Below are 23,350 nucleotides of genomic sequence, written 5' to 3' on the forward strand. Positions count from 1 at the left end.
TATGTTGCATAAGTGTCTCAATCTTCAACTTGTCAGTTTTAAACCATTCATTTATCACTCACCTATAATACTTGTGCTTGGGGATCTATCACGACCTTAAACCATTAATAACTCAACACAAAGCTGCTGTGTGGATGATCATCAATTCCTGCGCCAGGCAACACACCCCTCCACTCTTCAGGAGTTTGAACTTACTTAATATACAATATATCCACATTTATTATTGTGCCTAATATATATACAAAACATTAAACTCCATTATAAACCCTTCTCTCAAACGTCTCCTTGATAGCTATAACAGAACACAGGCACAAAACTTTCTTCGACAACCTTCGTGTCCTCCTCACCCTATTCAAAAATACAATGCACATAAAGGGCCCTAAGAACTAGAATTCATTGCCAAAACCAGCAAAAGATACCCAGATGTTGCACATGTGTCTTAATTTCATCTTGCCGGTATTCAAATTCAAATTCAAATTCAAAGTTTATTCTCTATAAGGATTACAATGTTGATTTTACAGAAATTTGGTTATTGTGTGGTTTACATGTTGTAAAATAGTGATTACAGAGTGTACCACCAGAACGCTTAGCATGGCTAGGCATTTCGGGCAGACTTAGTTTTATTCTTAATTGTAAAATATTACAAATTATGAGGTAAGTTGGTATTATGGCTAAGTGACTAAATACTAGTTTGTGAGTTTTGGCACAGTACATAGTTTCAGTATTGGAGTATCACAGGATTCATTATTTTAAGATTGAGATTAATATTTCTGTTTATGGTCAAATGAGTGAGTGAGTGTAAGTGTGAACCATCAGGTGGTATTCTTGTACAATTTGTCAGACACTGCAACATTCTGGAATCTTGATTCTGAGGACATGTACATAAACTTCACGACTACGACAACTACTACTACAACTAACCCATCTCTTTGGGTAGGACCTACTTCCACTGGGGAATCCCACCTACCAGTGACTATGCCCTCGTCTGCTACACGTCCCATTTCCACCTGACGTTAGTATATAAGCGTCAGGCTCCGTGCTTCTGCATCTCTGACCCTGCTGAAGCGGTACATATTTTCAAAGACATATGGGAAAACATCTTCCACCCACATCCACCAGACCAAGCTGCCATAGCACATACATTAGACATAGAGAGATGGGTATCCAACCATTAAGATTTAACCAATCCTGATCCAATCATAAACCTAAACACCCTATCTTCCACGCATCCTCTAAACTCTCCTTTTACTGTAAATGATGTTCACTCCTTACTAACACACCTTCCTAAAAAAGCTCCAGGTGCTTCTGGTCTATCACATTCAGTCCTTCGTCACCTTCCACTTTCTGTTACTTCCGCTATCACTGACCTCTTAATGCCTCTCTTGCATCTGGCTATTTCCCCCCATTCTTTAAATCTGCAACTGCATGTCTTATACCAAAACCTGGAAAAGACTTGACTGACCCCAAGAACTATAGACCTATTAGCCTCCTTGAAATTTTGGGTAAGACCTTTGAACGACTTGTAAATATGCGACTCAGGACTCACCTAGAGACAAATAACTTGCTTACTGAAAGACAATTCGGTTTCCGACAACAACGATCTACCCAAGAGGTTTTTTTTTTTTTTTTTATATTTTATTTAAAAGGACACAGTACAAGATATAAATAAATAAAAGAACACAATTATTAACCGTTTGAAAATACAATGACCTACCATTAACCCCATAGCATACCACAAGTGTTACATTCATATTGTATTAAAGAATATACCATCACCGAACAATGAAACGAACAGGATAACACCTGCTCAGAAAAAACATCAACAAATTCTAAACCTACAAATCATGCCTATTATACAGTACAGTAAAACCTCCTTGCACAAAGTACACAGATGATATGATGCAGCATACGAAGGATAAAATTATACATTACAATAATTAAACAAAGGCTAACCTAACCCTACAATAAAATTGCAAAGACATACCACATTAATACTTCCCGCAAATAGCAGGAATCTCTTAACATAATAAAGAGCGAGAGAGCTCCAGCACCGAACAAAAAAAAATTAGCAAAAACCAAAAACTCAAAAATTTTATGTCTGTGTCCACATAAATCCCCCACAACTCTGTACAATTAGACCCCTTGCACAAAGTGCACAATAAATATTATTTAACATACAAAAATTAAAATTATACAGAACATTAATTTTAACATTATGCAAACCTAAGCCTACAATAAACATTACATTGATACATCTCACAATGAAACTCCTCACATAAACACTGGGCAGGAAACACCCTCAAGTAAAAGACATAACATTATATACGCAAGTACAACCCATACAACTAACAAAATCCTAACATAAGGTATCAAAACTGTCTAGTTACAGGACATAAAAAACCTTATCTCCCTATTTGAAACACTAGTACATCATTGCTGATTTTTTTTTTTTTTTTTTTTTATATATAAACAGTCTAAAAGATAATATATAAACAAATAATTAGCATATAATTATAATTCTCATTGTCTAAAGACTCGCCGCACTTACTTCGTTCCGGCACATACTACCCCCCCCCCCCCCTTTTCCCTATTATCAATGTTATTATACTGAGCATTATCATGGGAATAAAAATTCCTCATGCACATACAGTAGTCATAATTAAAAATATTGACATACAAGTTCGTACATGTTCCATCCTTGTTTTTTCCCCAATAACACCATTGAACAAAACCAGTTTACAATCTCATAGAAACCCCATTAAGGGCATCACACAATAAAATTGCCCACTCCTAACCTAATACCTCACTATCCATTATAATTCATATATCATTACATAACATGATTAGGTACATAGAAAAAGGTGTCATTATATGTGATTATAAAATTGACTAAACCAAAGATCATGATTTCATATATAAAACATAGCAGAAAATTTTTCCCACAAAGCAACTGTGCAGGGTGACAGCACTTCACAAACATAAGTTATACAACGATCAAGTTAACTTGTGTGCTTATCTTAACATCATTCTGCTCTAAACCCGAGATCCCAAGGTTTAGTCATCATGGTTTTTAAGGTTATCCTGTATGCAGTGAACATAACCATAGATTCCAAATCCTCATTCATCACCCTTCCACTCTATTCATAACCCTCCCACCATTCACACTACAAAGAAGCCTAAACCAACCCACCCTCATGCATCCCCCGGTAGGAGACCAACCCTTTGCCCGCCCCCTGGGTTCATGAGGAGAAGGCCCCCCACAGTGAGATTCCGGTAACCCTCCGAAAAGCTAACTACCCACCTCCCACCATAGACTTGCCTATTCCTACACATAGTTCTATAAAATCTCGCTGCTAACGCTTTTATCCTCAACTCTCCCCTAACCTCCCTCATCCCCCAAGATACATGTAAATAATCCGTCATAACATACATTAAGGCTCTACCCACATCACCCGGCACCCCAGTTACATCCAACATTAAGGCCCGTAGGAATGGCCATTGCCCCCCCCCCAAAAATCTGATAACTCTCACCATCCATAACCTCACCCCCTCCAAAGAGGGACAAAAATATACCGCATGAAAGGCCGTTTCGATGTCCCCACAATGCAAGCATGAGTCCTCTCTCACAAGACCCATTTTATATAACACATCCCTAGAGGCCAATATTCCCATCAGAAAACGATATACTAACTCTCGTACCCTCGCTGGTATTCTAAGCAACCCAAACTTCCTCCATATGCTTATCCAGTCATATGTTGGATATACAGCAAGTCCCTGTAAGACACCCTTGCCTACCACAGCACCCACCATTCGTTTGACCTTTAACGTGGACACCTGTTTAACATGTAATAAAACCCTCAACATATCCTCACAATACCTCAAATCCCTTCCACACCACCATCTTCGTGCATCCTCCATTACCCTACCTACCCTGACTCCTCTATTCCCCCCAGTCCGAATATATCTTTGTTTAATATATAAAGCCATTACTCTATGACCCAATGACATCAGGCCAAGACCCCCACGTCTCCCCTCCGTCATCACCACGTCCTTGCTCAACCATGCCCTCCCAAACCCCCACACATACCTTAGAACCTTCCTCTGGATTTCTGCAATATCCTCTGCTCTTAAAGGGAACACCTCAGCCACTCCCCACACCTTACTGTAAACCAGAGAGTTGACCACTAAAACTCTCTGCTGTAATGTTACATCCCTAGCCCTTAAGCCTCCTAGCCTACCCAAAACCCTGCTCGTAACTAATTCCGAATTTATCTTCCTACTTTCCTGCACTTCCGCCATGTACCATATTCCACAAACCTTAATTCTGTCCACTACTGACCATCCCAACCCCTCCCCCAAGCCCCCTCCCACCCAATCCCCCACCTCTAATAGTCTCGACTTCATTAAATTAACTCTCATACCCGTGGCGTCCCCAAAAATCTGAATGATTCCACCAACTTTCCTTAGATCTTCCTCATGCCTTACCAGCACGGTAGTATCATCTACGTACCCCCCACTCCCCCCCCTCCCACCCCCCCTAATCCCATGTTCAATCATCACCTCATCCACCAGCCCATAAAATGGATTCTGTACGCAGGCAAACAATAACTGAGAGAGTGGACAGCCCTGCCTCAAACCTCTCTCCATCAGTACTGGGTCCCCCAACTTACCATTAACCTGTACCCTAATAACTGCTCCCTCATACAAGGTTTGCACCCATCTCACCACCTTCTCCCCCAAACCCAGCTGTTCCAAACAAACTTTTAAGAAATCCCTATTCACACAATCATACGCATTAGCCCAATCTAATCCAAGTATTCCCCCTCCGGTGCAGTCCTCAATAAAATCCCTTATTTGACTATGCCCGTCCCTCATACTTCTTCCCGGAATGCCAAACTGTCCCCCATGTACCACTGATCCTAGAACCTTCTTCAGTCTATTGCCCAGAATTTTAGCATAAATTTTATAATCTGCACACATTAAGGATATTGCTCTATAATCATTCAATACTTTCCCATCCTTCTTCTTCGGCACCAACACAACGATCCCTGTTTTCTGGGTCTTCCCCATCCTCCCACTGCTCCACATATGATTCAAGACTTCCACTAACCCATACCTAATGCATTCCCAATAAACTCTATAAAAATCATTCGGTATTCCATCAATGCCCGGCGTCTTACCCTGACTCATCCCGTAAACCGCCTCCCCCACCTCCTCCTCACTAATACTACCCTCCAGCATTTCCTGTTCCTCTTGTCCCAATACAATAGTATTCTGCATAACCCCAAATACCTCCTCACTGACAACTTCCTTGTTCCTCCTCCATTTCTCCCTAAACCAATAATCAGCATAACCACTAATATCATCTGTATCAGTAAGACCTTGACCCACCACATAACCCCCCCCCCATCAGCGACCACTAGATGCGCTATGGTAGTCACCATCTGCCTTTCCCTAAATTTTCTTAGGACATAACCTGATGGTCGATCACCCTTTAACACCTCCTCTAATCCTGCCCTAACTCTAATCGCGTTAAACCTTTCATTATGTAATCCTTCAATCCTACTCCTTAAGCCATCCACCTCACCTCGCACATCTTCCCTTCCCCCCCCGTCATAAACAGCATTCAGCTGTCCCTCCAGGTAGTTTTGCAAACCATATCTCCACCTTGCCTGTTCCTTTCCACGTATCCTAAAAAACTCTGCTATTGCTGTCTTTGCTCGCATCTCCCACCAGTCAAGCAAATCCATCCCACCATCCCTACCCTCCCAGCAATGTCTCCACCATTCCTCAAAGGATGAGCCTTCATCCCCCTCCTGCAGAAGCCTCACATTCAATTTCCAATACCCAGCATATATGCGAACTATACCATCCACCCGCAGATCAGCTATCACCGCCCTATGATCCGAAAAACCGACATCAAAAGCCCTCACTCTCTCCACACCAATCCCCTGCATCACATATATCCTATCTAACCTCGCCCCATAATTCCCACGAATAAACGTGTGCTCCACCCCATACTCCCCCCTGCCCACCACATCTACAACACCTACATCCCTCAACACATCCCGTAGTGCACCCAAAACACATCCTGCCCCCCTCGGCGTCACATCCCCATACCTAATCACACAGTTCCAATCACCTCCAATTACAGTTATGGAAGGTAAACCCCGCAAATAATACATCAAAACATCACGTACAAAATCAACTTTAACTCTAACATTGTTACATGCTGGCATATATACACCAATGAAACATACTCTCCTCACCCCCCAGTGCCCATCTACCCTTACAACCCTCCCCCCTCCCCCCTCCTCCCAACCCATGACACGCAATGGGCTGGTCTCCTTTACAGCTACTGCTACCCCTCCTTTTAATTGCAAAGCATTACTGACAAACATTTTATAACCCCTCAAACTCAATTCACTCCCTAACCTATGGTTATGCTCCTGCAAAAAACATACATCCACATCAAACCTTCGTAAAAACCACTCTAACCAAACCCTTTTTACCTCAGATTTAAGCCCATTGACATTTATTGTGACACACTTGAATTTGCTAGAAGAGGGGGCTTACCCCTATGCCGCTGTATCTTACTCACTTCACCTTTCTCAGTACCTGTACCATTTTTATCCTTTTTTCTAACCTGGCCTCCAGCCCCTCCTTGCCCCCCCCCACTGATCTTCCCCGGTACACCCCCTCCCCTGCCTACCTTTTCCCCTACAACTACCCATGACTTCTTCCCGGGTCTCTGCCCAGGTGTTAAAACCTCATCGAGGTCAAAAGCACCCGCAGTCCTTTTTCGTGAGCTCTCACTCACACACAAATCTACTTCCTGCACATCCTCCTGATGGACTTCTACCACCACTTCCATGTCCTCTCTGGCATTCCTCGAACCCTTCACCTGTTCCTGCTGCTCAACCATCAGCTGTATCTCACTTGACTTCTCAGGACCATCCTCCCCGGCCACCGTCTCGTCGAAGAACTCCTTCAGCACCGCATCCAGCAACTTCTCCTGGGTAGACTCTTCCACGTCCACCCGTCCCTCAGGCGATGGGGGCCCCTCCCCTGTCACCTCTGGGATGGTAACACAGGTACCGACCGTCGATACTTCCCGTTCTACCTCTTCACTCCATCGACCACTCGTCACTGGTTCCACCTCTCCCAACTCAGGCATCAACTCACATGGTCTCTGCTCCACTGCCAACGTACCAGGAGCCCTGGTAGGCTGCCTTCTAGGACAGTGAGCTGCCATATGATCATATGAGCCACAAAGTCGACAGGTCTTTCTCTGGCCGGCATAGTGTACAAAAACCTGCGTCCTGGACTCCACCAACATGACGTAGGATGGTATAGGCCTAGCCAACGTCATTTTGAGGGTATAAGAGCCCTCAGGTCGTCCCTTATATGGCCCTTCTGTCCATACTCCCATCGTTGCCGAATGGACTTTACCGTAGTTGTTGAATACCTCCTGTATACTATACGCCGTCGCCTCGAAAGGGACATTCCTGACCTTCACCCACGTATAGTACCTGGATACGTCATGCATAACGACGTCCACTGCCGAGTTCACCGTCACCTTCCTCTCCTGATACTCTTCAACAAGTCTGTCGTAGACGCCGGTACGATTCAGTTTTAGGAATACTCTGGTCATCCCATTCAAGGCAACACCATATACTTCCTCGTTGGGGACACCATAGGCGTCCCTGATGATAGCAGGTAGCAATGTATGCATCGTTGCTCCAGTAAGCGTGCCACGTACCAGCTGTATACAAACAGTGTTAATCCGTTGTCCCACTCGGTACGCCATTTTGTCTTCTAGTTGCTAAAGGTCACCACCAGAGGGCAGGTGTAGCTACTAGGCGTGCGTCCTCTCTCCCCGGAGGTCGAGAGACGAATGAGAGGTTTTGAATATAATCCTGAACTATGTACGTATCAATAAAGCCCAGAACTGTACCTCCGCCCTTGTAGCCAAAGATGTAGAGAAAGCTTTTGACACTGTTTGGCATGAAGGATTAAAGTTTATTCTCTATAAGGATTACAATGCTGAGTTTACAGAAATTTGGTTATTGTTTGGTTTACATGTAGTAAAATAGTGATTACAGAGTGTACCACTAGAACGCTTAGCATGGCTAGGCATTTCGGGCATACTTAGTTTTATTCTTAATTGTAAAATATTACAAATTATGAGGTAAGTTGGTATTATGGCTAAGTGACTAAATACTAGTTTATGAGTTTAGCAATGTGAATGCTTTTGTTTTGGCACAGTATATAGTTTCAGTATTGGAGTATCACAGGATTCATTATTTTAAGACTGAGATTAATATTTCTGTTTATGGTCAAATGAGTGAGCGAGTGTAAGTGTGAACCACCAGGTGGTATTCGTGTAGTTAGTTGACGGGGTGTATCAGGGAGATAAGATGTTTTCTAATGGTAGTTTTGAAGGTGATGAATGTGTCTGCAGTTCTAGAGTTCTCAGGTAGGGTATTCCAGATTTTAGGGCCTTTGACATACATTGAATTTTTGTAAAGGTTTAGTCGGACACGGGGAATGTCGTAGAGATGTTTGTGTCTGGTGTTATGCCTGTGGGTTCTGTCACAACTATCAAGAAAGCGTTTTAGGTCAAGGTTGATATTAGAGTTTAAGGCCCTGTAGATATAGATTGCACAGTAGTAAGTGTGGATGTACTGAACTGGGAGTAAGTTTAGATCTTTGAAGAGTGGAGGGGGGGTGTGCTGCCAGGGATGGGATTTAGTGATTATTCTTACTGCAGCTTTTTGTTGGGTTATTATTGGCTTTAGGTGTGTTGCTGCAGTTGATCCCCAAGCACAAATAGCATAGGTGAGGTATGGATAAATAAGTGAGTGGTATAGTGTGAGAAGGGCATTTTGCAGCACGTAGTATCGTATCTTGGAGAGGATCCCAACCGTTTTGGATACTTTTTTGGCTATATGCTGGATATGGGTGCTGAAATTCAGGTTGTTGTCAAGGTATAAGCCTAGGAATTTTCCCCCATTATTTCTGGTAATTAGAGTGTTGTCAATCTTAATGTTAATTTGTGCATCTCCTGCTCTGCTACCAAACATAATATAGTAAGTTTTGTCAGTGTTAAGCGTAAGTTTATTGGCTGTCATCCAAGTCGATATTTTAATCAGCTCCTCATTCACAATGGTGTTGAGGGTGGCAAGATTAGGGTGAGAGATGACATAAGTCGTGTCATCAGCAAAGAGAATATTAAAGATATTAAACTAAAGTGTGTGTGTGTGTGTGTGTGTGTGTGTGTGTGTGTGTGTGTGTGTGTGTGTGTGTGTGTGTGTGTGTGTGTGTGTGTGTGTGACTCAACAATCAATATTTGCACCAATAACTCACTACAGTTGTGACCGGGTGTGGAAGTGTGAATTGCTCATTACTCTATAATTTGTTCATGATTGTAGCCATGTATAAACGTAAGTTACTATTCTACAGAATTCATTACCTTTGTAACTTGTGAGCTCATTACCTTTGTACCTAGTTCAGCCATCACAACTTTGGGGGCCCAGTCCCTGGACCCATTACGTACCTCTGTAATCTGTAAATACCTTTGTAACTTGTCATGATTGTGACCAGACTTACCTGGAGTTCATTACCTTTGTAAATTGTGAGTTCATTACCTTTGTAAATTGTGAGTTCATTACCTTTGTAAATTGTGAGTTCATTACCTCTGTAACTTGCTCAGCTATCAAAACTTTGGAGTCCAGTCCCTGGACCAATTATGTACCTCTGTAATCTTTTGACTACCGCCCACAGGATGGGTATGGGGTGCATAATAAACATATTAAACTAACTTGCACGCAGAACACAAAGAGAGGTCGACAGGATTACCGCCTGGGAATTATTATGGCGCATCAAAACCAACCCAAATAAGTCAAAAATCACTTACTTCCATAGAATGCGTGATGTCCCCACTCCTGTCGAACTCAAAACAAGCACCTCCAGTACCATGTCGGAGGATCTCACCCATGTCGGAGGATCTCACCCATGTCGGAGGATCTCACCTTCAAGGACCATAACATTGTATCAATCGCATCTGCTAGAAAAATGACAGGATGGATAATGAGAGCCTTCAAAACTAGGGAGGCCAAGCCCATGATGACACTCTTCAGGTCACTTGTTCTATCTAGGCTGGAATATTGCTGCACACTAACAGCACCTTTCAAGGCAGGTGAAATTGCCGACCTAGAAAATATACAGAGAACTTTCACGGCGCGCATAACGGAGATAAAACACCTCAATTATTGGGAGCGCTTGAGGTTCCTAAACCTGTATTCCCTGGAACGCAGGAGGGAGAGATACATGATTATATACACCTGGAAAATCCTAGAGGGACTAGTACCGAACTTGCACACGAAAATCACTCACTACGAAAGCAAAAGACTTGGCAGACGATGCACCATCCCCCCAATGAAAAGCAGGGGTGTCACTAGCACGTTAAGAGACCATACAATAAGTGTCAGGGGCCCGAGACTGTTCAACTGCCTCCCAGCACACATAAGGGGGATTACCAACAGACCCCTGGCAGTCTTCAAGCTGGCACTGGACAAGCACCTAAAGTCAGTTCCTGATCAGCCGGGCTGTGGCTCGTACGTTGGTTTGCGTGCAGCCAGCAGCAACAGCCTGGTTGATCAGGCTCTGATCCACCAGGAGGCCTGGTCACAGACCGGGCCGCGGGGGCGTTGACCCCCGGAACTCTCTCCAGGTAAACTCCAGGTACCCCCATCCCACGCTCCTTCTCGACAGTTGTCCTTGGTGTTACCCTCGACCATACACTGACCCTAAAATCTCACATTACTGAAAAGACCACACAGGCGAGAACTGCACTCTCAAGGTTATATAAGCTGAGAGGAGCCAGTCCCAAGACAAAACTACATCTCTACAAAGCACTTATTCGTCCTCTACTATCTTACTCTCCACTCGCTCTGACGTTAACCGCCAAGACAAACGCACTAAAATTTCAACGTATCCAGAATCGTGAATTACGTTGGGTGTTGGGAGTGAGGTGTACATACTTAGCAGATACTCTCAGACGTCCTTACAATGATGTAAATCTTTTTCAATCGTTGTATGATCCGGCACCTCCACCACAATACAAATAAATTACCTGACTTTTGCTTAAATAGTCAAATAACTTAAAAGTGCCATTGCCGTAGAGCTGTGTCTTTGTGCGTTTTCGGGCTGAAGTGCTTGCGATGTGCGTTTGCGTCGCCTTTGCTGTAAAGTGTCCCTGAACCGTATCCAGTCATTGCAAGTTGATGTGCTTCCAGCAAGTTGCAGTCAGCACCCGCAGAGTCCCTGTTATCTTTATGTCGTCTTCGTTATTGTTTATCCAGGCTTAGCAGTTGGGTCTAGTCTTGACTCTTCTCTCTTCGACTCAAGACATTCCTCTCACCGTCTATTCTTCTAACTGTCCCCACTTGCCCCTCGCCCCTCGTGGGTCCTTACCTGTGAGTCTTTGATTGATTGATTCTGCTTCAGTATCATTCCTCTGCTAGCTTCCGCACTGGACAGACGTACCTGCTCCCGATTGGCTGTATGCTTTGCTTGCTCCTGATTGGCTGCATGCTTTGCTTGCTCCTGATTGGCTGCCTTGCGATCCCCTTGCTGGAAGAAGCTTTTGATGTGTTTGTTGAGGAAATATTGCATTGATTTTCTTGTTTCAAGAAGACATTGCCTGATTGGTTGATTTATTGACATTCTTCATCTTGGCTCCAGGATTCTGTGCGTCGCTGGCTGCCTGCCCCAGGGCAGACTGTTGGCATCTGCACTCTTGCAGCTGGGTGAAGTCTTCCTACCTCATCCTGTTGGGTGTCGTCTGCTGATATATTGTTCAAGAGCAACACCATCACACCTCTGCACTCTGTGTATGTGTAATCCTTGCATACCGACATCCTCTTATCCATGTTCGGTTGTGAAGGCGTCTCAGAGAATTAGACAGCTTTTTTTTAACCAATATCTTTTTTTGTGTGTGACACGGGTTTAGCTCTCTGTTGTGCCGTAATCTCCTCAGAGGCCAGTCAAGCCCTCGTCATTGAGGTGGTTAAAGATCCCCACACAGTGGATCGGCTTGACTACATCGCTCTGGAGACACCAGCACCTTTCTCTCCTCTAAATTTTTCTTCTTTTTTTTCTGGATCGGCTGGACCTGCTCCTGCGTCGGTAGGAGTATTCGTCTGGTCCGGTGCCCGTGGCTGCATTCCTTGTAATTAACGCACGGGAAGCCTCATCTTGGCAGGTACACTGTACAACACAAACATGACCTGTCAGAATTACGCACTTGACGCCCCTTAGACGCCACTTACGATTCAAGCAGCATACCCACCTGTGCTGTTGTCATCATGGCAACTGCACAGAGACCCAGTTTTCCGACAATGGCCCTGATGTTAAAGTACTCTAAAGATGACAAGGATACGATTGATTATGCTTCTACCTTTTTCAACATTACCCAGGCTCGGATGATAAACATCTTCAAGACACATACCGGATGTAAAGTAAATCTTGATCCTGTCAATTATGACCTATGTACCAGTAAGGAAGTCCGAGAAAAGCTCTTTCAGGCAGGTTTTGCTATCGATTGGGCTCCTGATCATAAGGCCAGGAGTACAGTCGTGGCAAAATTTGTTGACTCATCCCTGATTAACGAATACAACCAGAACAAAGACGCCTTGATGACAGACATTTCGTCTCAAAATCATGTCACAGTTGAGGAACTTTTCCATCCTGAACGTTCTAACATTCTCAAGATCAGATGTTCCACTCCAGATGAGGCTGATAAGTTGTTCAAACATGGTGTTCGAGCTAAATACTTTCTTCTTCCACCTACTTCATTGTTTCTTCCTATGTTGCTATTCATCAGTGCTACAAATGCCTTGAGTTTGGACATTTAAAGAATACTTGTAACAAGCAACAGCTGTGTTCTAAGTGTTCTTCTCCAGGCCACACATGGCAGAAATGTACCAACCCTCCAAAATGCTTGCACTGCTCTCAGTCACATTCTGCTACTTTTTTCAACTGCCCTACTCGTAAGGAATATGTTTCTTCCTTACGAAAAGACCAACCTCTGAACCTTCCAAACCCAGTCTTGACTCCATGCTAGGTGACTACAACTAGGTGAGTACACACACACGTAGTAATGCTTTATTTACAGCTAACAAAGTCAGGGTATTTCTCCAGAATGGTCTATAATGTACCACTGTGGATAAAATACTTTGCCATTTCTTGAATATTTCTGAGTGAGTTGTCTCTAAATTCATTAATCTGATCGCACTCCAGTACATAATGACACAGGGTGTGACAATAGTCTATCTGGCAAAGTTTACATTTCGTTTGGTGGCGGTGATTTAACCTGCCATAGATACTTGTAACCCAGCCGGAGCCGGGCGGTAGTGACATCCAAGAGTCTGGTTATCTTGTCGGATGCACCATAGACATGTGGCTCCTCCTGCATGATGGAATGATGATAGATGGACTGACTTGTGTCAATCTCCCTAAGTCTTAAGTCAATAAAGTTCAATTGAAGTTCTTTTCGTATTATTGTTCTCAAACTGCTAACTGACAACCCAAGATTGTAATCTACCCCCTCTTTGAAAGCATACAGCTTAGCTAATTTATCAGTTCTATCATGCATCTGAAGACTAATGTGAGATGGAATCCACAGCATGTGCACTCTGACTCCACTGTCCACAATCTTACCATACCTGTGCCTGGCTTCTGACACAAGCATGCCACAATTTATACTTAATGAGTTGAGAGCATTTATGGATGGCAGAGAATCAGTTACAATTAAAGTGTCAACCTTAGATACATGGACACATTTGAGTGCAAGGAGTATGGCAAACAGTTCTGTTTGAAGGGTAGAGGCCCAGTTATTGATGCGTGCTCCAATTTCTTTATGAGAGCCATCACTCTGTGTGACAACAGCAGCACTACCAGCTGCACCAGTGGACTTGTATTAGTATTTGTATTTGTATCTGTATTTGTAAATTTGGTTCAGAGCAAGTCGCTCCTGCTTTTTACAACTGCTGTACCATTATGACATAGTCTTTGATGCTCTGGAGGAAAAACAAAATACAAATGTAGTATACACAGATTTTGCTATCACAAATGCGTGATAAGGGAACAACAGGAAAAGTAGGTAGATGGATCTATAACTTCATAAAAAATAGAACACAAAGAGATTAGATTTTGCCACCGAAGTGGCGAGTTTATTGTGCAGCCCATATCCATCCTGTGGAGGGTAGCGCAAGAGCATATGGATACACAAAAGGCCTAGGAACTAGGCTCCAAAGGGTTAACAGGAATACATATGGATTTATATCTACATATCTATAGTTCAATTATCTGTTACAAGCAAATTTAGGAAATTTGCTTAGTATATCTGGTATCTTATTTTCATTAATAAGATATCTTGACATGTCACATAGGTAATTATACTGTCTGTCTCTGTATTCCTCAATAAGTGGACAATTAAGCACATAGTGTTCAAGAGAGTGACCATATGCCTGATCACATAATTTACATTTAGTTTGATCATCATCTGTGTGTCTCCCAAATTGCCAGATGTACTTGTAACCAAGCCTAAACCTGGCCACTACAACATCAGTCAGTCTGTTCACATTGCACGTTGCTCCATAAACATACTTATCTATGTTCATGTTATCATAGCGAGTTATAGATATACTCAGGATTCTAACTGCATTCCTATAATAATTATTTTCATTATTTACTTCTCTCCTAATATTATTCCTAATGCTAGACAGATATACCAAAGATATATTCTACATTCTTCTTCTGGGTACTCTTCTTGGCTAACATATCAACTTTATCATGAAGGAATAATCCAGTGTGTGATGGGATCCATATCAATTGTACATTAATTCCTTTGTCCCTGATTTTTGAGTATCTATACCTGGCTTCTCCAATGAGCATGTTGTTGGAGTCATTATATGAGTTAAGAGCACTCAGTGATGACATAGAATAAAAAATGATGATAGAGTCAAGCTCAGTGTCATAAGTTAGCTTTAGCACCATTAGGATTGCAAACAGTTCAGTTTGCAATGTAGACGCCCAGTTGTTAATTCTTATGCCTAGGTCAACAAGTTTATTATCGTTCTTAACTAGGGAAGTGGAAACAAGAGCAGATGCAGCCCTGCCAGAAGACTCCTGTTTAGATCCATCAGTGTATATTACTTGTGATAACTTATTACTACCAGCTAGGCGAGAAATTTCTTCTTGAGCAGTTGATTTAACAAGTGATTTAAGGAAGGGATTACTAGCAATGAGCTTCTTGGGAGGGACTTGCAGGTATGTGATATTAAATGAACACATCTTCCATGGAGGGGTGAAATGCTCTTGTTGTCTACAGTGATACAGTTCATGCAGGTTATAAAACTTAATGCAATTGCACGTTTTCACAATCCATTTACATCTGTGTGTATTTACTTCTAGACACTTAGTAAGGATCATTATAACAGTGTCTGCTTCATTTCTTAACATTCTAATACCGGGTACAGTGTTAATCTCAACAATCCTATCACTGATACTAGAAATGCCTAGCTCCTTCCTCATATTAAGAACCTTAGTAGATTTTGGACAACCAAGAATAATTCTGAGAGCTTCATTTTGCATTAACTCCAAAGGTCGGAGGGAACTTTCTCTAGCTAATATCAACATGGGAGCAGCATAATCAATTAAGGACCTAACATAGGCTATGTACATCATTCTCACGATCCTCACATATGCACCATAGTTGGGGTTGCAGCCAGCAACAGCTTTGAGAACACAAAGAGCAATAGTAAATAGAGTAAAGTCAGAGGCGGCTACAGTGAAAAGCTCTGTTCCACAAGGCACAGTACTCTCTCCCATCCTGTTCCTCATCCTCATATCTGATATAGAGATATAAGCCACAGCACTGTCTTCCTTTACGGATGACACCCGAATTTGCATGACAGCATCATTCATCGAAGACACTGCAAGTTTCCAAGTGGACATCAACTAAATCTTTAAATGGGCCGCAGAAAACAATATGAAGTTCAATGAAGACAAATTTCAATTACTCTGCTATGGAAAACTCAAGGAAATTAAAATTGTATCGGAGTATAAAACAAATTCAAACTAGACATTACAGCGAAAAACTAATGTGAAGGCCCTGGAAATGATAATGCCAGAGAATCTCACTTAAAAAGACCACAACGCTATGTAGAACAGGACGATAATAAACTATGCACGATTGCGGTAACTAGTGATATGGTCCTCAGACAAATAGAGAAATTAAAACCTAACAAATTCCCAGGCCCCAATGAACTGGTTGTAAGGGTGTTAAAGTAATGTAAAGAGGAACTTAGCAAACCTTTGGCTAATCTTTTCAACATATCACTACAAACGGGCATAGTGCCTAAGTGGAAAGTGGCACTGGACAAGCACCTAAAGTCGGTACCTGACCAGCCGGGCTGTGGCTCGTAGGTTGGTTTGCATGCAGCCAGCAGTAACAGCCTGGTTGATCAGGCTCTGATCCACCAGGAGGCCTGGTCACAGACCTGGCCGCGGGGGCGTTGACCCCCGGAACTCTCTCCAGGTAAACTCCAGGTAAGCCTAAGCCTGGCCACTACAACATCAGTCAGTCTGTTCACATTGCAAGTTGCTCCATAAACATACTTATCTATGTTCATGTTATCATAGTGGGTTATAGATCTACTCAGGCTTTTAAATGCATTCCTATAACAATCATTTTCATTATTTACTTCTCTCCTAATATTATTCCCAATGCTAGACACAGTTATACCAAAGTTATATTCTACATTCTCCTTCTGGGTACTCTTCTTGGCTAACATATCAACTTTATCATGAAGGAGTAATCCAATGTGTGATGGGATCCATAGCAATTGTACATTAATTCCTTTGTCCCTAATTTTTGAGTATCTATACCTGGCTTCTCCAATGAGCATGTTGTTGGAGTCATTATATGAGTCAAGAGCCTTCAATGAGGACATAGAATCAGTAATGATGATAGAGTCAAGCTCAGTATCATAGGTTAGCTTTAGCGCCATTAGGATTGCAAACAATTCAGTTTGCAGTGTAGACGCCCAGTTGTTAATTCTTATGCCTAACTCAACAAATTTATTATCGTTCTTAACTAGGGAGGTGGCAACAAGAGCAGATGCAGCCCTGCCAGAAGACTCCTGTTTAGATCCATCAGTGTATATAACTTGTGATAACTTATTACTACCAGCTAGGTGAGAAATTTCTTCTTGAGCAGTTGCTCTAGCAAGAGATTTAAGGAAGGGATTACTAGCAATGAGCTTCTTGGGAGGGACTTGTAGGTATGTGATATTAAATGAACACATCTTCCATGGAGGGGTGAAATGCTCTTGTTGCCTACAGTGATACAGTTCATGCAGGTTATAAAACTTAATGCAATTGCACGTTTTCACAATCCATTTAGATCTGTGTGTATTTACCTCTAGACACTTGGTAAGATTCACTGTGACAGTGTCTGGTTCGTTTCTCAACATTCTAATACCGAGTACAGTGTTAATTTCAACAATCCTATCACTGATACTAGAAATACCAAGCTCCTTCCTCATGTTAAGAACTTTTGTAGATCTGGGACAGCCAAGAATAATCCTGAGAGCTTCATTTTGCATTAACTCCAAGGGTCGGAGAGAACTTTCTCTAACTAATATCAACATGGGAGCAGCATAATCAATTAAGGACCTAACATAGGCTATGTACATCATTCTCACGATTCTCACATTTGCACCATAGTTGGGATTGTAGCCAGCAACAGCTTTGAGAGCATTTAGCCTAGCTTTACATTTCTTGTTTAGTTGTGGTATAGTGGATTTGTTAAAGGGTACATCTACACCAAGATATCTGTAAGTTTTAACGTAGCTAATGATTTCACCCTGCAAATAGATGGGTGGGGGATGTCGTTTGCTTGTTAATATCTTAGTTTTAGAGGAAGATATTATGAGGCCTAGTCGATTACAAATTGCTTGAACTTCATTAAGAATGGTATTCATCTTCTTATGCCCTGTTGTATGGATCATGATATCATCAGCATAGCTTATAGCTATATGTCTAGGTGAGGCAGGTAGAGCATTTAGGAGAGCATTAATCAGAATATTAAATAGCATGGGACTAAGAACTCCTCCCTGCGGTGTACCTAAAGACATTTCTTTAGAATCACTTCTGAAGCCTTGGTAAAGGACAGAGGATACTCTATTTGACAGGTATCCTATTATCCAGCAGAGTAAGCTACCACCAATATTCATTTTGGCTAGTTCATGTAGTATAACGGTTCTGTTCGCAATATCAAATGCAGATTTTAGATCAAGAAAAGTGGTAAAACTAGTAGAGGTGTGTGCAGTGAGAAAGGTGGAAATACAGTTCTGCACACTTTTACCTTTCATGAACCCATAGAGGTAGGGGGAAAGTTGGTGTCTGATTCTGTAGTACAGTCTGTTAAGCATCATTCTTTCAAAAGTTTTACAAAGACAACTAGTTAAGGAGATCGGCCTAAATGTATCAGGCTGTTGGGGCTTAGGGATAGGCACAATGAGACTATTGGTCCAGGAAGTAGGAAGAACGCCCTCAATGTAACTGAGATTATACAGTGCCAACAAAGGGTTATCAGGCACGTGCCTTAGAGTTCTGAGAATATCATAGGTTATACCATCCTCTCCAGGAGCAGTTGATCGACCTTTGGTTAATGCATTATCTAATTCATACTCGGTAAAGAGGCAATCACTCTCATCAATATTTTGGCTCATAAAATTAATCAGTTTTAACATTTCTTCAGAAGTACTCTCTAAATTTTTTATAATATGAGATGGAAGGCTTTCATGCCTGGATGTTTTGGACCAGTCATTTATGAGGTCATTTGCTTTTTCAAGAGGAAAGGGATGAGCAACATTGCCAGCCTTTTTCCTGGTTATTTTATTTATACCTTTCCAAGCCAAACTCAAAGGGGTGGACCTATTTAATCCACTAACAAACTGTTCCCATTCCTGTTGCCTAAGTTCTTCCTTTCTATTCCTTGCATTTGTTAGTGCAGCTTGGAACGTTCTGAGCAGGTCTGGGGTTCTACATTCACGGTATGCTTTACCAATCCTCCTAGCTGCATGTGTTAGATTGCGCAGCTGTGGATCATTATTGTATTTACATTGGTTTTTATTGTTATTTATAGTGGAGGGTTTTTGTTTCCTATTCCTGCCCACTTGATCTGTGAGAACACTCTCAATAGTGGTAATTAAATCATCATTAAATTTTTGTGTGACAATGGGCTCGTAATTCTTATACCATTGATCCAAGTGGTTAATAAAGTTGTCTCTGTGTTCTGGTTTGAGAATAAGTTTCCTCCTTCTGTATTTAGCTCCTTGATTGCTGGAGATGTGATCAAGATTGACAGTTGTTAGTCTTGGGAAGTGATCAGATAGAAGATCATCAACTATGACTGAGTCATGCATCGTATATGATGTATTAAATCCAAGACACAGATCTAGTATGCCACCATATATGTGAGTAGGCTCAGTAGTGCCCACAATTCGAACATTATCATGCTCATTTAGCAATCTCACTAGTTTAGTTCCATTGGTGTTTGTTACAGACCCACCAATAGTCATATGTCTGGCATTAAAATCTCCGAGAATGATGGTAGGTTCACTATTGATGCGATCTGGTAAAGCATCAGGTCGAAGCTGGTTCTCTGGGGCATAGAGATTAAAAATGTTTATGGAAAAATCGCCTGCATATACTTTGACACCATGATACTGCATGTTAACTCGACTCTGCAAGGAAAGGAGTGAATGTGGCAAGCTCTTTCTGACATACATCACACAACAGTTGGTTGACCTTAGGTTATAAGCCTCATATCCAGGCAAGTTTGGTGGACGTGCTCCATCTTTCAATCTACATTCCTGCTAACAGATGACATCAATATTCTTGGTTGCACTAATATGATGTAAGTCAGGCAACCGCTTCCTGATGGAAGCAATGTTCCATGAAAAGATTTGTAATGTATCCATTGTAGTGAGTTATTACAATCTCTTGCTCATAAGATGGTAAAACTATTATGCTTTGGCTACAGTGTGCAGATACTTAAGAGCAAATAGCATAGTTTGTACGTCTTTATCTTCAGGACCTTTATTTTTAAGCATTTTTCGGCATATTGGCAGCCAGTTCCAAGGCAAGTCTTGAAGGCAAGAGTTATGGGCTTCTTTCTCACAAATTGCTGGAAGCTGAACGGAGATTGCTGCACTTTTGACATCATCACCATGCTCAAGAGCATCATCCTGATTACATATATTTATTAAACTTGTCAGGATCTGTTCAAGATGCTCAATTTTTTTCTGGAAAGTTGTTATAATATGAGGAAGGTCAGGCGAATCCAATGCCTCTCCGGAGGATGACACTTCTGGGTTAGTGCTTTCTTTAACACCTATCACCTTAACAGGTACCATGGTTACATTAGTGTTCTCTGTTTCATCATTCATTGCAGGTAGGTCCTGTGCATCTGACTCATCTCCAATTTCCAGGGAGGTTACCTGTGTGGTGTCCGTCTGACTGTTGTAGTTGTGTGTATTGGGAGAAATGACAAACTCATCCCCATATTCAGGTGTAGCCATAGGTATCTGTAGTGGCAGACCAGTAGTTCCATATGTGCTAGCAGGGATGGCTAGCTCCTCCACAGCTGGTGTGTGTGATGGCATTCTGGTATCACCAGAATCCTTTGCAGTGAGGTGGGGTTCTTGCACACTTTGCAGAGGTTCAGTCTCAGATCTGGCTGTGGTAGACTGGATGGCCCCATCCTCAGTTACCATTAAAGGACTGTTATCAGGTTTACATCGAAGGTTGTTTGGGTTCTGACTGCAGTCCTTGTGGGAAACTGTAACCCCAACTTCTTTACAGTTAATACACTTAAATTTTCGGCTGTCAGGGCCTACTGTGCATTCTCTAGTGGAATGTTTCCCAGCACACTTACCACACCAAGAATGTAGTATTCCACAGTCTACTGCAACATGGCCATAGTGCTGGCATTTGTAACACCTACGTTTAGGGGGTAGGTACACTTCGATGTTTAGGAAACGTAAACCATGCACCCAGATATTCTGGGGGAGGGGCACAGGACCTACCCAACTGGCAATAATTTGGGATTTTCCTTTAAGTCTTTTAGGCTTGATGATATGCTCACTTAGAGTCAGATGGAATGGGTCCATGCAGAGAGGGTATCCAAAGATTATGATACTGACCCATTTTTTAAAGTGGTGAGTGTCTGATGGAGGTCGGAGCAGCTTAATATCCCCATAAGGTGTACTAAGTAGATCATTGATCAGTTCTGCATTCTGCTCCACAAACACAAAGTTGTGTGTGTTTTTCCTAAATTGGATCCTTGAGTTAGGATGCTTGTTTACAGCTTCCATTAGCCATGCACACTTAGCAGGCAGCGGGGTGTTGTCAGGGAAGTTCAGCTTAACACATTCTTCCTTTGAAGAAAGACTTCTTGCAGCCTCTGTGCACCAAGGACGTTTAGTATCACATTGTGTACGAGTCAAGTGAGTCTGACTACGTCGACGCTCTAGCCCTTTCTCACTTTTTCTCTTTTGTTTACTTTTAAAGGTCTGGAAGCTATCATCATTTCCATCACCTGCAGAAATAGGTTCCTCTATGACAGTTGCCATGTTTGCCAGTGATGATATCTGGTGTAAGACTCACAACACAAGAATTCCTCGCTTATCTTTCCCTTATAGCTTATGCAAGAGTAAATATTTACTATAAAGTCAGAAGTCCAAAATAGATCACAAGACACAAGTGCTCAAGTTCAATGAACACCTCCAACCATACTCAACCCAGACCACCACCACTCAATACGACACACCCCACCAAAAACACACTCAGAGACCTCTTGTATGTGTTAATAATATGGTACATATAATGATATAATGGATGGTACAGGCGAGGTCTTACACCGTATCACAAATTACAAAGATGAAAAGAGAGAGATAGAGAGAGAGACAAAGTAGGTAATATTGAGCATAAAATTAGAATTCTGACATACATCACATTAAACATGAGGTTCAAATTCAATGATAACTTCCACTTGAGTTAGTTCAGGCTACTGCCACCTAATGTACCTCACTGAAATAATAATATAGCAGACATCACAATGAATGCTGAAGACAACCTCTTACCCCAACCATAGATTGTAAACAGTATTACTAAAAAAAAAAAAAAAAAAAAAAAAAAAAAAAAAAAAAAAAAAAAAAAAAAAAAAAAAAAAAAAAAAAAAAAATAGGTAATGTTACAATGACAATGAGATAAATCACTCTGGTCGACTTCTAGAACGCTTAGCAGACCCCCATCACGTCGGCTGTCAATACCAGCCTAGCTGAGTCAGCTGACAGTCAGCCAAGGAGCTCAGCTGACCGGGACTTCACGTCTCCAGATGTTCCAAGTCTTGCTCCTGTGGTATACAACCTGATGTCGCGCATAAAAGTACTGGAAACACAACAATTTCTCCTGAAACAACAACTTGAACAACACAAGGAAAGATGTGTAGAGTGTACCAATAACAAGATTGTCACAATTTGTGAAAGCAAGTATAAGGCTGCTGAACAAGGTGGTGGTGGTGTTCTTAATCACAGTAATGACAAATATAATACTTGTGTTGATAACTGTAGTGAGCATCATAATGAAGGCTATGGTGTCAATGATGTTAGTAATAGTGATGACCGTAATATAAGTGGTGGTGAAGAGTGTGATGAGGGCAATGGTGTCTATAATGTTAGTAATAGTGATGAGCGTAATATAAGTGGTGGTGAAGAGTGTGATGAGAGCGGTGGTGTCTATAATGTTAGTAAAAGTGATGAGCGTAATATAAGTGGTGGTGAAGAGTGTGATGAGAGCGGTGGTGTCTATAATGTTAGTAATAGTGATGAGCGTAATATAAGTGGTGGTGCAGAGTGTGATGAGGTTAGTCACATAGACATTAATGTTGAATACAATACTGTTGATAAATGTAATGAACACAGTGTTGGTAGTGGCGCTGGTGATGAGAGTTGTAGTGTCGCGTGTAATGTTAGTGGAGGAGGGGATGTGAGTGGTGGTGTCACCTATCATACATTCACACATAAACAGCGTCATGCTCTGGGTTTACGAAGACTCCCACGAGGCCTTACAACTGGAAGTGCACTTACAAAACTCATGGACAAGGGTAGCACTGTTGACATTGATAAGGTCTGCTATTTATATGAACAATTTTTTCATTATGCTGAGAAACTCGAGATGATCCCAGGACTACTATAATGGATCAAAACTCGCA

General features: G+C 41.9%; 1 protein-coding gene across 1 annotated transcript in view; it reads right to left on the reverse strand.

Moving 5' to 3' along the window:
* Positions 1–278, reverse strand: part of ida (anaphase promoting complex subunit 5 ida) — a 348,644-nt gene extending 348,366 nt beyond the window's left edge. The window contains exon 1 of the mRNA XM_070093406.1: positions 63–278. The gene's annotated coding sequence lies outside the window, so the exon portion shown is untranslated. The remainder of the gene's footprint in view (positions 1–62) is intronic.
* Positions 279–23,350: the final 23,072 nt, after the last annotated feature.

The sequence above is a fragment of the Cherax quadricarinatus genome, chromosome 42, assembly GCF_038502225.1.
Source record: "Cherax quadricarinatus isolate ZL_2023a chromosome 42, ASM3850222v1, whole genome shotgun sequence".
NCBI classification, from domain to species: Eukaryota; Metazoa; Arthropoda; class Malacostraca; order Decapoda; family Parastacidae; genus Cherax; species Cherax quadricarinatus.